Genomic DNA, 8,730 nt, shown 5'->3' on the forward strand with positions numbered 1-8,730 from the left:
ACCATGCTCAAAGGGCTATAAAAGAATGCCTGCCCTTTGATCCAGCCATACCATTGCTGGGTTTGTACCCCAAAGAGATCATAGATAAACAGACTTGTATGAAAATATTTATAGCTGCGCTTTTTGTGGTGGCAACAAATTGGAAAAGGAGGGTATGTCCTTCAATTGGGGAATGGCTGAACAAACTGTGGTATATGCGGGTGATGGAATACTATTGTGCTAAAAGGAATAATAAACTGGAGGAGTTCCAGGCGAACTGGAGAGACCTCCAGGAACTGATGCAGAGCGAAAGGAGCAGAGCCAGAAGAACACTGTACACAGAGACTGATATACTGTGGTAAAATTGAATGTAATGGACCTCTGTACCAGCAGCAATACAATGACCCAGGACAATTCTGAGGGATTTATGGTAAAGATGCTACCCACATTCAGAGGAAGGACTGCAGGAGAGGAAACATATAAGAAAAACAACTGTTTGAACGCATGGGTCGGGGTGGACGTGATTGAGGGTATGGACTCGAAACTACCACACCAATGCAACTACCAACAATTTGGAAATTGGTCTTGATCAAGGACACATGACAAAACTAGTGGAAATGCGCATCGGCCATGGGTGGGGGGAGTGAGGGGGGGGGGTGAAGGGGATAAGAGGAGTATGAATCAGGCAACCATGTTAAAAATGTATATTAATAAATGTTAAAAAAAAAAAAAGGGATATGAAAAGCCCCAAATAGTGCGACCAAAGGCTTATTGGAAAAATGGGATGAGGGCACAACACTCAGACGCTTCATCAAGATAGAAAAGTAATCAAAATGGTAGCTCAAGGGCAGTCAGGTAGCACAGTGGATAGAGCACTAGAGTTCAAATCTGGCTTCAGACACTCGCTGTGTGACTGTAGGCAGGTCACAACTCCAGATGCCTAGCTTTCACCACTCTTGTGTCTTTGAATTGATACTAAGAAAGAAGGCAAGGGTTTGTTTTTTTTAATGGTAGCACAATTTTACAGATATTATGTCATTAAGAACTACATAAATAAAACAATAACTAGAAACAGTGTTGGAGATCTCAGGCTGCTGCTCAGCCTGCTTCCCAGTTCCCGCAATCTAGGATGTCAAAGTCTTTTGATTGTTGGGTAGGCTGTGTCGGGAAGAAATATCTGGGCCAGTCTACTTCTACCCACAGCTCCTATTATAACAGAAAATATACAATAAATATGACACGTTACTTTGAAAAAAAAACTGACTTTGCTTGCAAAAATGGGAGTTAGAAGGGTTGCAACATGTGAGTTATTATAATGTGGTGCAATTTTCTGTGTTCTCTGTTTCTCATGGAGGAAATTGAGCGTAAGCAAACTTGAAACGTGGGCTATGCTTCAGTTGTTCCCTCATATGTCAGTGGTCGGAACAAATCTGAATTTTCAAAACATGCATTAGGACAGAACTGACTCTGGCATAAGATAAAGTTGAATGAACAATAACGATCCCTTTTATTTAGAATTTTCAAAATATTTGACATTTGTTGTCTAATCTACTCCTCCCAAATCTGTGGCATAGCTAGAAATTCTCACCTGTTTCATAGATGAGAAAACTCCATCTCAGAGTCACTAAATGATATTTTGAAGTTCATGCAAAAAGCAAGCTGCAGAGAACTCAAACTAAAGACCCCTGACTTCCAACTCCAGGCTTTATGCTCTTTCTCTCTCTGGAAGGCACGTAAACAACTAACATTTATGAGGCACTTACAATGTGCCGGGTACTCTGCAAAGCATTGGAGATACGAATATGAGCAAAAAAGAAAAATAGACCTTGGCTCTGCACCAATTAAGAAAATGTATTTTTAAAGAAGATATAAAACAACTGAAATCATGTTTGATGTCACATCATTATAATTTACAGTAAATACTCACAAAATGCAATTCTGCAATTTGAAACTTTTCATTGAATGTAACATATTTAGAAGTATTATATAAATGCAACATATTTTAAATGAACTATTTTGGTTCCACTAGTTTTTCCATTTTAAAATTCAATTAATTTATTTTATCAAATTAATTACAAATTTTATAATCTGTAACTATTTCTAATTATTTTTATAAATAATAAAATTTAATCTTTATATGAGATCTTATTTATTTTAAAACTAAAATATGGTTGAAAATATCTTTTTTTTTAAAACCCTTACCTTCCCTCTTGGAATCAATATCGTGTATTGGTTCCAAGGCAGAAGAATGGTAAGGGCTAGGTAATGCAGGTTAAGGGACTTGCCCAGGGTCATACAGCTGGGAAGTGTCAGAGGATGGATTTGAACCCAGGACCTCCCATCTCTTGGCCTGACTCTCAATCCACTGAGCCACCCAGCTGTCCCATAGAAATATCTTAATAGTAATTTCTTGTAAAATATATGTAAAGCAATGGCCAAACCACATTTTTAAAGGACTAATGATGAAACCTGCTGCCCACCTCCAGATAGAGGGTTGGTGGACCCAAAATGGAGACTGAAGCCTATTGAGTTCCCTGAGGGGAGGTGGTAAGAGACCAGAACAGACTAGGCATCTTCCCTTTGCCCCAAAGCAACAACTTTCACCTCTGCTAGCCCAAGGAAACTTCTGCCTCTTGCTGTTAGCTGTATCTCCCAACTGGAATGTTGATGACCTCCAGTGCAAAGAGGACCAGCCTAGCCTTTAATCTCAGGTCTTCCATCTCCTGCTTCACTTGAGCCCTAAGGGAAGAGGAAGAAGAAAGTTGGTGGGGAATGGGATTTTTTTCTCCTGGTAGGAAGGTTCAACCCTCATCTCCTTCTGCACCTTTTTCCTGTCTAATTTCTAGCCTTCAGAAGTAAGAGAAGTTGTGAATGGAGATCTCCCATCTGACCATCTGACTGTGTGCCTCCTATCTGATATTGCACTTGCCTCCAGCCCAGTCTACATCCTTTGTTAGGTAAAGGAGTGGTGCCCTCCGCAAAGTGATAAGCATTCTCAGCCCCAGACATTCCCTTCACATGCCAGTGATTTTGAACCCCTGATTATCTTTCAGACCCCCTCCCCACCTGATTGCTCATTCCCATCCCCCCTCAACCCTCCCACCCCAAAGTTTCAACCAAACACCACCCAGGCCTCCACTGTGCCCTCTGGAATGTCTCTTTCCTCAGTTCCTTTCCCACTCCTAGCATCTACTAGCTATTATTGAAACCCGGCTCCGTCCTGACCTCACAGCCACCTGGCCACCCTTTCCCCTGTTGGCTAGACCTTCCCTCAGTCTCCTTGGCTAACTGGGGGGAGGAGGGTTAGAATACTCCTTGCTCTCCATTCCCACTATCCCTATCACTTAGTAGCCTCTCTTCCTTTGAGGCTATTGTATCCATCGATCAACCAAAATCCTAAAAGCTGTCATCTATTGACCACCAGGTCATTCCCCTTCCTTTCTCAATGCGATCAATACCTGATTCACACCTTTTCTCTCCTCCCCAACTCCTGCCCTCATACTAGGGACTACAACATATAATTTGACTTTCCCTGGCCATTCATTCCTCAACCTTCTCACATCCCATGAGCTATTCCTCCACTCTGCCCTAGCCACACCCAAAGATAGTGGTCCCCTGGCTTCCCTTGATCTTGCCACAACCCACAGTTGTACTACCTCTATATTTTAGAATTCTGAAATCCCCTTCTGGGACCATTATCTATTGGCTTTTCATTCTTCCTATTCAGCCTTCCCTCACAAAACTCTCCTCTTCATCTACACCAGTGATTCCCAAAGTGGGCGCCACCGCCCCCTGGTGGGTGCTGCAGTGATCCAGGGGAGTGGTGATGGCCACAGGTGCATTTGGGGGCAGTGAATAACTGTAAGGGGGCGGTGATAGTATGTGACGGGGGTGCTAAGTAATATTTTTTCTGGAAAGGGGGCAGTAGGCCAAAAAAGTTTGGGAACCACTGCTCTACACCATGCCCTTTAATTCCTTGACCCTTCAACGATCTCCCAAGCTATCTCTCCTGCAAGAGCCACTCTTCTTCTTTTCTCCAGTTTGATCCTTTCATCAACCAATTCTCTACCCTATCTTCCTCTCTTGAATCCATTGCTCCCAGATCATATTGCCAATGATTCCTAGCCAAGCCTCAGCCTTGGATCACTCCTACCATTCTCTGCCTTTGCTCCTACACATGTATTGAGTACAATACAAATTTATGTTCTATAATCTCAACTGGGCCCTCACTGCTTCCAGGCAATCCTACTAAAACTTCCCTTATTGATCCCACAACAGTTCTTCCAAACCTTTATATCCCTCCTCACGTCTCATGGCTCTTCCCCACACTCTCTCAGCTGGGAACCTTGCTTCATATTTTACCCTCCCCAAATGAAGCCATTTACAATGAACTCTCTCTTCTCACCTTTTCTTCATCCTCTATTGCTCTGATGCCTTCTGCCCCTCTCTCCTCTCCTGTTTCCCATGATGAAGTGGATTTACTCCTTACCAAGGCTAACCCTTTACCTGCTCAAGCAATCCCATTCCATCCCAGCTCTTCCATCATATTGCCCCCTCTCTCATCACCACTCTATTGCTTATTTTCAATCTTTCCTTGCCTACTGGCTCATTTTCTATTGTTTCCTCCAAATATGCATGTCTCCCGAAAAAAATTTTTTTTTCATTTATTCCTTCTATCCTCTCTGAAATAAAACTGGATAAAACCAAAGCAGAGCAAAATGAACACAGTTCACAAATAACATGATAGTACCATGGTGTTCATTTAGTACATTAATGACTCAATATAGGTTCTCAAAGGATAAATAAATAAAAGATATGTAGAGGCCATTTTGAGGCAGCTAGGTGTCTCAGCAGAAAGCGCTCTGGACCTGGAGTCAGAAGGAACTGAGTTCAATTCCAGCCTTAGGCACTCATTTGCAGTGTGACCCTGGACAAGTCACTTAACCTCTGTTTGTCTTAACCTACCAGAGGAGAAAATGGCAAACCACTCCAGTATCCTTGCCAAGAAAAACTCATAGACCAGCAGCAGCTAGGTAGCACAGTGGATAGAGGGCCAGGTCTGAAGTTGGGAAGACCTGGCTTCAAATGTGGTCTCAGATCATTCCTAGCTGTGTGACCCTGGGCAAATCACTTAACCCTAATTGCCATTTTAAAAAAATTGATGGACAGAATGGTCCATGGGGTCATAGAGAGTCGGACGTGACTCAACAACAATAATAGAGATCATTTAGCTTTTTGTAATTAAAGAATGTATACAATTATAAAAAAGCCTTTTATTGTAAAAAGCCCTTTGTAACTTTATTCATAAAGAGGTACACTTTTAAAACAATCCATTCAGAAAGCTGCAATTACAAATAAGATAGAACTATATAGCCACATTGCCCAAAGCACCAGAACAAATGTTCATAGAGCAGAATACTAGGGAATACTCAGTTCATGTTGTATTTTCACAAGTAGTTATTCAGAATCGTGTATGAATTGAACATGAAATATATGTATGTGTGTACGTATATATATATATATATGGATATATAGTTAAACATTACATTAAATAGAATTCTATTTTTAATATGTACTTAAGTATTTAGTTGATTTGTATTTAAATTGGGCAATAACTGATAAATTTTTATATTTCATTATTTTTTTCTTTGAAATTTATCAATCGTACAATAGTTGTCAAAAATAATAAACAGCTAATGATGGACAAAAATGTAAAGTACATAGTCAGACCCAGGACTCTCTTCATACTCCCAGACCCAGACCCATGGAGGCACTGCAGCCAGCACTAACCAGATGAAGAGAGCTGATTATTAAATTTTCAGTGTGAATATTTACACCTCAGAAATAAGTAAACATTCCAAATTCAGGCTTGATTTATTTTATTGATGGTAGACTTAAGAAAAGGATGAAGAAAATGGAAATAATGCAGATTCAACTTAGAAGCATGTCTGTCATCTATAGAGAACCAGCTGTTAAGCATTTGCCCCCAGGGCACCACCCAGATCTCAGTAATTTGTACTGGCTTTCTTTACTCCTCTGATTGGCCCCGATGATTATAGCATAAGATAGGGCCGGGGTCAATGGCCTTCAGGGTCCAATGGCACCCTGTGACTTTCTGATTCACCTTCCTAAGGCCCCATCTATTCTTTGTCTTTACCATGACCACTGTGTGCACTTCACAGAACTTTCATCACCTTCATTTTGGCTACACTTTCCTCCTTTCCCAGTCTCAAACATTTGTTCAACCAGTTCAACTCCATAATATCCGTTCTCAAATCCCTTGCCCTCTTGTCTAAAAGACGCCTTGCCAAATCCCCAGTTCAGATTACTTGCATTATTTGCCTCCTTTACTCCTAGTCCTATGCTGTTGATTAGAGCTCAAGGAAGCTACAAAATAATGCAGACTGGATTCACTACAAATTTGTTATTTAAAACTCAACTGGGCCCTCACTGTAACAAGGCAATCTTTCTCCTCCTTAAGTTTCCAACGCTCTATCCTGCTCACCACCACACCTAGTACAGACCTTCTCTTCCAAGCCTCTTATAGCACCCCTTCTTCACCCTTTAAGCTGAGAACATTTGCCAAGAGTTTCCTCTTTTCTCTTCTTATCTCACTTTCTTCAACAGCATTTCCTGCTATTTTTCTTCTCCATTGTAGTCTCTAGTGAAGTGATAGCTCTTCTCATTGCCAATACTAACCCTTCTTCACACATTCTGGACCTCATCTCCTTTTGTCTTTTCTAGCAGATTATCATTTCCAATCTTTTCCTAATCTTCAATCTCTGCCCACCTACCAATTCATTCCTTCTTTTCAACAGATACTCTTATGTCTCCCCCATCCTTTCAAAAAACCCTTAGTAGATCCTGTGTAAATGAAATTAACTCTAGCCCATTCATAGTCAAAAATCTACTTACCCTAGGCATCTAGATTATATCATCCCCACCTCCCTTAGTTGGGGAGGGGAGATAGTTACCCATACGTGACAATAAGATCAAATCAAGAACAAGGGACGGCCCTTTGGGCAGTCCAAATCAGTGTAGAGGCTGCCATTGGTCCACTTGAATTAGAGGTGGCCCACAGGAAGTGATGAGAGACACTATCTCTTTAAGTATGTAGGTTACAAGCTGGTAAGGAGTTCCGGCTTTGAACTTGGCACTGAAGGTGCTGGGCTGAGACCTCAGACTGCTTCTACTCTGAATTGTCACGTGGGTAAGTTAGGCTGACTTCTTTGGCCTACCTTGGCATTTCCAGACTCTGCCTTAAGTAGGCTTATAGCCTCTCTGATTTCTAAGGTCTTGTGGCTTGTAACCTAGTTTAATTAGTCTTTTAACTCTCTCTCTCTGTCCAGGCCTCTCCAGGCCTGGTCTGGCCTCTCCCTCTCTCTATTTATCTACCTTTTACCTTCCTAATTGTAAATAAACTACCTTAAACCGGATCCTGATTTGGGTCTATTTTAATTATGGAATCAATCTGAATGGTTGATTCCTGGCCACCACATTTTAAATATATATCTATAAAATATCTAAAATCTCCCTCTTACAATCCTAACATCCTTTGAACCTACCTTCCTATATCTCTTCTGTCTTTCTTAGCTAAAATCTTTGAAAAAAATCTATCTATACTAGCTATTTTCACTTCTTCACTGACTTCAGTCTCTTCTAAATATCTCTGTAATTTGGCTTTTAGTCTCATCATTCAAGGGAAAGAAAGCACTGCTTTCTCCAAAGTTACCAATGATTTTTTTTAAACCCTAACTTCCTGTCTTAGTGACAACTCTAAGACAAACGGGCAAGAATTAGGCAATGGGGGTTAAGTGACTTTCCTGGGGTCACATAGCGAGGACGTGTCTGAGGTCAGATTTGAACTCAGGACCTCCCATTTCCAGGCCTGGCCCTCTAACTACTGTGACACCGAGCTTCTTTCTTTCTTTATTTTTTTAATTTTTATTTTATAGGCAATGGGGGTCAAGTGACTTTCCCAGGGTCACACAGCTGGGAAGTGTCTGAGGTCAAATTTGAACCTAGGACCTCCCATCTCTAGGCCTGGCTCTCAATCCACTGAGCTACCCAGCTGCCCCCTAGCTTCTTTATTAATGAACTTTTAATTGCCAACTCTAGGGACCTTTCCTCAGTCTTTATCCTTTTTGATCATTTTATAGCATTTGACATTGTCAGCTACCTTCTCCTAATTATTCTCTTCTCTCTGGGTTTTCAAGATTCTTCTTGGTTATTCTGTTTCCTATCAAACCAAACCTTTTCAACTCCTTTGGTGATGTTTTTTTCCCCTTAACACAACACTTATTTTATTTTTTAATTATTAATCATTAATTAATTATTTTAGAATATTTTTCTTCTTTTTCTCTTTGGAAAATTTTATTTAATTAATTTAGAATATTTTTCCATAGTTACAAGATTCATGTTCTTTCTTTGCCCTTCCCCTATCCCCCTCCTGTAGCTGATAGACAATTCCACTAGATAACACTTATTTTAAATGTACCCCCAAGGCTCTTTTCTGGACTTTCTTGTCTTTCCTCTTTATATTCTCTCACTTGATGACCTCATCTGCTTCCAAAGACTTAATAATCATCACTATGGTGATGATTCCCTGATCTATTTTTTTTCTTTTCTAGGTTACATTCTTGACTTTCTGGGCTTTCTTTATTATGCCCCAGAAACCTCTTCACGCTGAAAATTTCCCTCTAATCCTGGACTTCTCACATTAGAAGAACCCTCTGAGAATTGTGGGAAATC

Source organism: Gracilinanus agilis, chromosome 2 (genome assembly GCF_016433145.1).
Source record: "Gracilinanus agilis isolate LMUSP501 chromosome 2, AgileGrace, whole genome shotgun sequence".
In the NCBI taxonomy this organism is placed as follows: Eukaryota; Metazoa; Chordata; class Mammalia; order Didelphimorphia; family Didelphidae; genus Gracilinanus; species Gracilinanus agilis.